The sequence below is a fragment of the Spinacia oleracea genome, chromosome 6, assembly GCF_020520425.1.
Source record: "Spinacia oleracea cultivar Varoflay chromosome 6, BTI_SOV_V1, whole genome shotgun sequence".
Classification (NCBI taxonomy): domain Eukaryota; kingdom Viridiplantae; phylum Streptophyta; class Magnoliopsida; order Caryophyllales; family Amaranthaceae; genus Spinacia; species Spinacia oleracea.
In genome coordinates this window covers 117,569,366-117,578,910 of record NC_079492.1, presented here as the reverse complement: position 1 = coordinate 117,578,910, position 9,545 = coordinate 117,569,366, and positions in this window count along the sequence as shown.

Here is a 9,545-nt window from a genome sequence, read left to right as displayed (position 1 = left end):
GGCCCCCTTTTCTTTCTGGTTTATGTGGGGTTTGAAACCTGATTTTTTAAATGGTTTTGTAAATAATCAATTAAGGAATTAAATTAAATTAAATTAAATTAATGGGTTTGGAGGGACCAAATTTACTTCTATATGTTGTGTTTTTGTGGGGTCAAAAGCTAAGGGAACCCACTAGAATCACTGACTCCAACTCCACTCCCCCCTTTCTCTTTGTTAACCGCCTGTGTTTTGCTATTGGTCCCTTGTGGGCTATGTTATTGACCGGTATAGTACGGTTGGATACGGGTACGTAATTAAGTGTTGGACTCTGTTTATTGATATTATTTTTGTCTAAAGTGAAGTGTGTGTGAGAGTTCATATAAATATCCTCGTGTGAAATATGATATGAGTCGTTGAAGTAAAATGAAGAGTTCAAATATAAACTATGCATGAAAAGTAAATTTTAATTCTCCGTACGTAAAGGTTAAATAATGAACATATTCGTCAAGTAATACGGAGTACAAGTCACCAACATAAGTTGGTGGAGTTGGTGGGGAACTCACCTTGTGACTTGGAGGTCATGAGCCCCATCAACTGCGAAATGCTTGGGAGTGGCTCAAGCGATGACCTGTGGAGCTGGGCTGGTTAACCTGTGATAGGTGCTGGTTCAATTAGGATCTCTTCTTCTTACCTATTAAAAAAAAAATACAGAGTACAAGTAGTTTGTAGTTTGATACGTTGGTAAGTATAATTTGATGTTCTCTCATTTAGAGCCTAGGTAAGACCTCGATTATATGGAGTTTTGATCTTTACTTTTACTTATGTTAAAGGTATTAATTAAGGAGTATTTCTTTCAACAATATACGTAATATAGTGTGTTAGTTATATATTTCAAAATTTTCATAATTAGTATAGTATATATCAAATTTAGGATTGAAAAGGAGGAGATAAGACAAGGTTTTCTCTCATAAAGATGGTAAAAAGAGAAACCAAAAGACATGGCTTTCTAAAGTTGTTTAGCTAAATCTATTTATAATTTTTTTTAATGGGGATTTGGGTTTTACTTTTTGGTCTTTATAATGTGAAAATTAAGATTAATTGTTTTATAATGTTGTGCTAATTGCCCTGTCAACTAGAGCTGTCAAAAACTGACCCGACCCGAAAATCCGACCTGAACCGACCAAACCCGTAACCGACCATGACCCGAAATTACGGTAAAACAGGTAACCTGAAACCCAACCTGTACCCGACCCGAAAAAATCGATAACCGATTTTAACCCGATGTTGTAACACCCGAACCCGAACCCGACACCCGACCCGAAAATGACCGATAACCGAACTGACCCGACCGAACAATGACCCGAACCCGATTTGATACCCGACCCGATGTCAACCCGAAACCGATTGTAACTCGATGAAACCTGCTATTGACCCGACCTGTGAGAACCCGATACTCGATTTACCCGAGTTATCAATGACACGACCAAATATTAACTTCATTGATATATCTATTTTAATTATTTATTGCTAAATATTGAAAAATTTAACTCTAAAATAAGTTAAACAAAATTTTTTAGAATATAAAATTCTTAAAATGTATAGGTTAATTATCAGACCCGAGTTTGACCCGTCCCTGAGAGTGACCCGATCTGAATTCTATTTGATCTGATTATTATCCGATCCAAACTAAGACCCGAACCCGAAAATAACTGGGTTGCAAACCGACTTAAACCAGACTCGATAAGACCCGAACCCGAAATTATCTGCTACAAATCGACTTAAACCCGACCCGATAAGACCCGAACCCGAAATCAAACCTGACCGAAATGTGACCCGACTCGAACCCGACCTGAACCCGGGATAGGAAAAAACCCGATATGACCCGACCTGAAATCGACCCGACCGAACCCGAACTCAGCCCGAATGAAATATTGACCCGACACGACCCGACCTGATCATGACACGAAACCTGAGATGACCCGACCCAAACCCGACCCGATGACCTGTTTTGACAGCTCTACTGTCAACCAAAACATTATAAAAGACCACCCCCCCGAGAGGGATTATCTGGTATTATCCCCTTTGTTAAGGAGTCAACATCCATTCCTTGTCACCACCTAAAACCATGCCACACAAAGATTCTCTTCTATTAATAGAAATTTCTTTATTGAGGTTTATATCATGTACTCATAGCTCCGTAGAAATAATGGTTATACCAATGAAGTCTTGGCCTAGCGTCGTAGTACTTAAAATGTATGTCCCTCATAACGCGGTATGGTTAATATTGAGATTTATATACAATAAGTTACATGTTTAAATTCCCTTCTCATTTATAATTTATATTGTTTTTATGGCTCATTCGCCTTAAAAAAAAAATTAAAAAAAATAAAATAAATTATAATAACGTATTGTTACTGCTTCGGGGCCTGGGTTTGGCGATTGTCAGTGTTGCGTTTGGAGGGCTTGGTGTTTATGCCGCATTTGATGTTCGTCATTATGCTTTTCTTGCTTCTCAATTGTAGTCTGCTGGTTTGCAGACACTTCTACGATATGCTGGCATTGTTGATCTTGGTCGTGCCTTTGACAATGTGTTGGGTCTATTTAATAGAATTGTGGAATCTGACATTTTAAGTAATCCTAGTGAGGTCGCTGCCCCTAAACTCATGAAGAAATTGGCAGATACTCCTTCCGTCCCGGAATACTTGAACCGGTTTGACCGACACAGAGTTTAATACTAAGTAATTGACTTATTATTAAGTAGATGGTACTCCAGTTGATAGTGGGGTATTTTTTAATATAGATAGGCGCGGGGGTATGTGTCAACTTTTTAAAGGGGTAAGGTCGTAAGGGGGAGGGGGTAAGATGCATGGGACCACAAAATAACATGTGAAAGGAGTAGTTGATATAATATTAATAAAAGTTTACCATTTATAGAAATGGTGCAAGTAATCTGTGACGACTTTATAAGGAAAGCGGTGCAAGTATTTCGGGATGGAGGGAGTATATATTTCACAAAGGTTACTACATCTGCAGAATCCACCTTTTCTTTAACTTCTCGTCAATCGCGGCAAGGAGATCACACCTCTGCTTGGCTTCGGGCGGTCCTCATTTCGGATTGGGACAGACGATGAATGCTAAGACTTACCGCTGTGTGTTGTGTTACCAATTGGGTGTTCCTTTGTTATCTATTTCGACACCATGTTCTGTTTGCTCCAGGGTTTTTGTGAGGGATATCTTCGGTGATCATGCGGTGTCGTGTGTTGGTATTGTGGGTATTAAACATCGGCATACTGTTGTTCGGGATACCCTTGCTGATGTTTGTTATCGTTCTGGGATTTCGGCAAGGAAAGAGGTTGATATTGGACGGTCTGGAGGGAACGACAGAGCTCTCCTACCTGCAGACGTGTTACTCTATTCTTGGGATCGGGGTCGTGATGTGTGTGCTGACTTGACATGATCTTCTCCTTTGACACAATCTGGATTGTCTGACTTTGCTCAGGGACGGGTTGTGACTGATGCGGCTAAGCGAAAGCGGGCCAAGTACGAGGCAGGTTGCCGAGCAATTGGTTATGGTTTTCTTCCTTTCTCTTTTTCTTCTCTGGGGGACCTGGATAAGCATGTTGTTGCGTTGCTGAAGTTCTCTAAGACTCAAGACATTGGGGCTTGTGCTGCTACTCATATCTTCAACATGATAGGCTTTGATATAGCTAGAGGGGTGGGGGCCATATTGTTTCTCGGCTTCCCACTAATTTTTTGTACGTTGATTGAATTTGTTAGCATAATGGGCGAAGGGAGATTATGGGCGATTAGGGCACGTTCAACGACTAGCACACGTTCATATTCCGGCGGAGGATACGGCGGTTTGGTTCGGCGAAGGGTCAGTGGTATCAGCGGCGGTTTGCAGTGTTTTTCAAGCCGGTTAACAGGTGGTTAATTGCAGTTCTCAGTGGTTTTTGCGGGACTTCGACGATAATATTGGGTCAATTTTCACGGAATTCCTAGTTCATTTTTCAGGCGAAATTTATCGGGGGTTCAGGCGGCGGAATTAGACGGCAATATTGGGAGGATTCGGGCGGGTTTGTGAGCAGTTTTTAATCAGTTTCCGGCGAGTTTCTTGGTCATTTTTTGGAGAGTTTCCGACGACGTGGGTGGTTTGGGATTGTTTGTGTTTGTTGGGTGTGTTTTCGGCAGTGTTTGCGACATCAGGTAATTGTTGTGCATTGTTCGCAATAAATCGAGACGGCAGGGTGTTTTTTCCGTTGGGTAATTGCTGTGAATTTCATCACTGCTTGTACTCGAGGTTGGAGTCGCTGCTTGTACGCGAGGCTGGAGGTATTCCGGCAGTCTTTATTGTGTTACTGGCTGCAGTGTCGTGGTAGTTCGCTGCAGTGGTGTCAGTTTGGTGGTTGCATCGCTGCTTGGTGTTGATTTTGTGTGTTTCGGGTGCTGCTTGTGGTTGCAAGATCGTGAGGTATTTGTTAGGCTTTGTCTTGTTCATGTTTTGTCCTATTTGTTTTGACTTGTTCCTGCTGCTGCATTTGGGGGTGCAACTTTATTGCTTTGTGATCGTTCATTCTGGTTGTCCTACCACGGGCTACTCTAATGCCTACTGATGTGGTGTGTTTTCAATGTCCATTTAATGCCTACCTGATGTTTGGAGATCAACAGTGGTGGCTTGCCACCTTACCTTTTGCGTTTGGAGGGCTTGGTGTTTATTCTGCAGGTGATGTTCGTTATTACGCTTTTCTTGCTTCTCGGTTACAATCTAGATCTGCTGGTTTGCAGACGCATCTTCTACAATTTGCTGGCATTGTTGGTCTGGGTCGAACCTTTGATGATGCGTTGAGTCTATTTAATAGAACTATGGAGTCTGACATTTTGAGTAATCCTAGTGAGGTTAAACATACATTAAGTCGATCTCGTTGCCATTAAAAGATAAGTGTACCCCCTTATGCTGAAAAATGGCGCATAACTCCAAAAGTAGCTAAACCATATTCTAGAAACTTAAAAAAACAATACCATCTTCTATCTTCTCTGTCCGTCAGTGCTTCGTCTTCATTGGCAACCTAATTGAAAATACCCAAACTAAAATCGATTAATACTATAAAAAAAATGGGGGAAATTTATACTCCCTCCATTCCTTTTTGTTCTTCCCGTTTCTATTACTGGCGTTCCTATATTTTCTTCCCAGTTCATATTCTTTCCTTTTTTGGACATACTTTTATTCCTAAAACACCCTTATATCCCCTTATATTTACCAAATAAGCTAAAGATTCCACCCAAAATTCCACCTAAATTTTCCAACCCCATTATTTAATTAATTTCTCTTCCCCATAAACCCACTTCCCCACCCTCTTTTATACCCATCCCTTTCACCTCTCTCTCCCCTCATTTTCTACCACACCTTTCCGGATTTCTTTCTCTCTCTTCACACCTGTCTCCCTCTTTCTCTCTTCAACTTCCCTCTGTTTCCCTATAAACCCTAAAAAACTCCGCTTATGTTCTTCGTTGTTTCTTCAAGATCGGTCAGATCTGAGATTATTTCGCACAAATTTTGCTCACAACTTCTAAACGGAATTACATTTCGGTCAGATCCCCTATATTTTTGTCCCCTAAATCGTCCCACATCGTTGTCTCTTGTCGATTTTATCTCAAAAATTTCTGGGTAAAAAAAACGGCGAGTTTTTAGGGTTTCTTCGCTTTCTCATGGGGTCCTCTTCTTCCAAATCTATTGCGGGCTCTTCGATGGGTACTTCTGGGCAACGTATTCCTGACCCTAATTGTGATTGGGGGTCGAAATGCAGTTGTCCCAACAACGAGCACTCGTATTCTGGCGAGTATTTGAATAACGTGAGGTTGGCCCAGAAAGAGAATACTAGTACTCAAAATTATCTGAAAGCTTGGTTGGAGAAGAGGGAAGTGGAGCCTGGTGAAGAGGTGGAGTCGAGGTATGACGATCGGTTGCCCACATCTACAGATCTGATATTTTTGGGAGGTGACGAACAAGTTGAGGTATATTTTCTGTGTTTTTAATTTTTTTTTTATAATATTTTTTATTTATTCTGAATTTGTTGTGATTATTTGTGAATTTTTCGTATTTTTTGTGAATTTTCTGGGAAATTTCGGAATTTTTCCGATGTTTTGTTCATTTGCATGTATTTGTTTTGTTGATCTGAAAATTTTGGAGTGAAATCGTTTTTTTTTTACAATTGCATGTCTTATATGTTTTGATTTGAAAATATCTGGTGTTTTTTCGAATATGTGTTCACTTGCATGTCTGATATGTAAACGATCTGAATATTATGGACTGAATTCGTTTTATTTTCCCCATTTGCATGCCTGATTTGATCTGAAAAAATCTTGTGTTTTTTCAATTATTTGTTCATTTGCATGTATGATTTCATATTATTTGAAAAATGTTGGAGTTATTTTGGTTTTATGTTCATTCTCAAGTCTGATTTTATATGGTCTGATAAATTTGGTGAACTATCGATATTTTTTTGCAACTGCATGTCTGATTTGTTGTGATCTGAAAAGTTTGGAAAATTTAGGTTTTTTGGTTGATTTGCATGTTTGATTTGTTGTGATCTGAAAATGTTGGATTCTTTTTTATTTTTTCTACATTTGCTTGTCTGATTGGAGATGGTCTGTAAACAGAGGGACTTAATTTTGTATTTTGTTCTTTGGAATGCTTGATTTGGGATGATCTGAAACTAGAGGGGTTTTATTCGATTACTTGTTCTTTTGCATGTCTGATTTGAGATGATTATGAGATGAAAACATGAGGAATTTTTTTTATTTGCATGTCTGATTTGAGATGATCTTAACTTATTGGAGTTTTTTATAGTTACTTTTCATTTTCTTGTATGATCTGGTTTTGGTTGATCATACTAATCACCTGTTATGTCCCCTGTTGCTTGCAAGGAACCCAAACAATCTGATTCATTTGAACTATACTACGTTGGTGAGTGTGAGAATAAAGATGGTGTTCCTGATGTGTCTGATGGGCAATGTTCAACTTCGTTCCCAAACTCTAAGGATGATGATCTGAAAGATATATCATCAAAGGCAAAACATGATGCTTAAAGATAAGTGTGTCCCCTGTCAACTCTATTTTATTTCGCTTTTTTATTTATGAAATGCTGGCTAGCTGTGGAGACATAAGGTGGAGATGCCAACAACTGTGATCTGTTGTTGGCCAGGGATGTTGTTTTGATGATCATGTTTTAGGGTATGAAGTGTATGCATGTCCTCTTGTTTTGCCTTGGTGATTGATAAATGTTGCCTTATTGATGATGTTGTGATATTGGTATAAAAAATTATGTGATGGTATTTTATCTCTTATGTTGCCTTGTTGATGATGTTGTGATATCGGTAAAAAAAAGTATTTACTTGATGTTATATATGGTATGTTGCCTTGATGAATATGAGAGGGGTGAAAGCATATGGGGATGGGTTTTGTGAATTAAAGAATAAAACACGATTTAAATCAAAATATTGAAACAAAACGATCAATCATGTAAAGTCCCCTCTTAATGTTTCCTTCTGTTGAATGATTGATGCTTGATGTTCATGTGTGCCCCTTTAGTCCAATTGCCGTTGTGTTTGTGTGAGGTCTGTGATGAGTCTTTCAGTTTGCTGAGAAACTATCCATGCATCATAAACCACAGTGCGCCATTAGCATTCAGCCGTAGGCTGTTTGAGGCTTTTGTGTGCCAATGGTTTGTGAACATGGTGTGCTTCAATGAAGCTTGGGGACATCTGAGACCAGTATTAACATGATTTATTTTGGCTTTTCGGTCTTTTGCCAGTTTTAATGTCTTAGGAAACAATTAATTGAATCCTTCACATATAAACTGGCATTAGACCGGAAAAGCAATTCATGTCTTGTTTACTTAGTTGTTAGTTGTCCCCTTAAGTTCCTTTGTTGTGTTAGATCGATGATGAGTCTTTTATATGTTGAGAAACAATTCAAGTTACCTAGACTCACTCGTGCTGCCATTAGTATCAGTGATGATGCTTCTCAAACGTTAGGTGTTTGTAGGTTGAATTTATTTCAATGATGCTTGGGGACATTCTGAGATGAATATTGATGTCTTGCATGAATGACTTTTAGTCTTTAGGTGGTCCTTCAAAGGGGATTGAGTGATTGTTTACTATCCAATGCGGTAGTTAATAATTTGTTAATTCCTTTTGGAAGGATCACTAAAACACTTAAACAACATGTATGAATGTGGTGTTAGTGATATTCAACGATGTAATTGTTGATAATTTGATATTTCTGTTTTAATATTTGTCCTTTAACTCCTTTTGTCGAACGAAGTGATTGTCATTTCACATGATCAATAGTGAATATCAATCATTCTATTCGGCAGAAGGATGTTAAAGTTGTGAAAATATTGAAACAAAACAATCAATGATGTAAATCAACAAATATGAGAATTGAAACCCTAATGTTTGCTAATGTCTCATGTGTGTGAGTCCTATATTTCCCACCTTGTTCATGCTTTTCTGAAATTTGTTTTCTTTGATATATGATGAGTCATCATTTGTTGTTTGATTTATGATGTAATTGTTGATAATCTGAGATTTGTGTTTCTAAAAATGTCATTCGTCTCCTTTTGCAAAAGGGAATAACTGTCATTTCACATGAACCGAAGTGATCATGTATTCCCTTTTGTAAAAGGATGATGAGGTTGTAAAAATTTTAGAAACAAATTTGGTCAATGATGTAAATCAACTAAACTAAGATTGAAACCTCTTATTCCTATTTTGCCTTGTGATTATGTTTCCTTGCCTTGTTCCTATTCAATGATGTAATTGTTGATAATGTGAGATTGTAGTTACTTGTTCATTGCTGCCTTGTTCTTTGTTTTGTTTGATCTATGATTAGTCATCATTTGCTGAGACTCAAACCCATCTATCCATTAACACTCATGCGCCATTAGCATCATTAATGATTTTCAGGAGCTAAGTGTTAGTGGATAGGGTTTGTGTCGGTGATGCTTGAGGACATTCTGAGATCGTAGTGTGGTGTTTGCCTTTTTCCTTCATTTTTTATCAATGATGAAATGGTTGTGTAACTAAAATATTACTTTTGTTGGCGCATCGGCTTCTAAGTGGGAAGAATTTCCTTCTGAAAATGATGTGATATGCATTCATTCCATTTAGAAGTCGATGTGTTTAGAGATGTGATTTTGTATGTCCTGAGTTTCCTGAACTCTTAGTATCCTCTGTCAAATGGAGTGAGTTTCCTTTCCCATTTATGTTTGTGATAGTCATTTACTCCATTTGGTAGCAGGATATTAATGTCATAGGATTCAATGATGAAAAATAATTAATAACTGAGAATAACAACAATGATGTAATTATGTCCCCTTGATCATTCATGTCCCCTTGTTCCATGCCTTCCCTTATAAAATAATTATGTTGTACTCCCTTGCCTTTGCTGCCTTGCCTTTGCTGCCTTGTTCTTGCCTTGGTAATGTATGCATGTCCCCTGCCTTGATTTAAGGAGTTGAAGAATAAATGATTCAAAAACAATCTGATTAATAACATTAATTTCA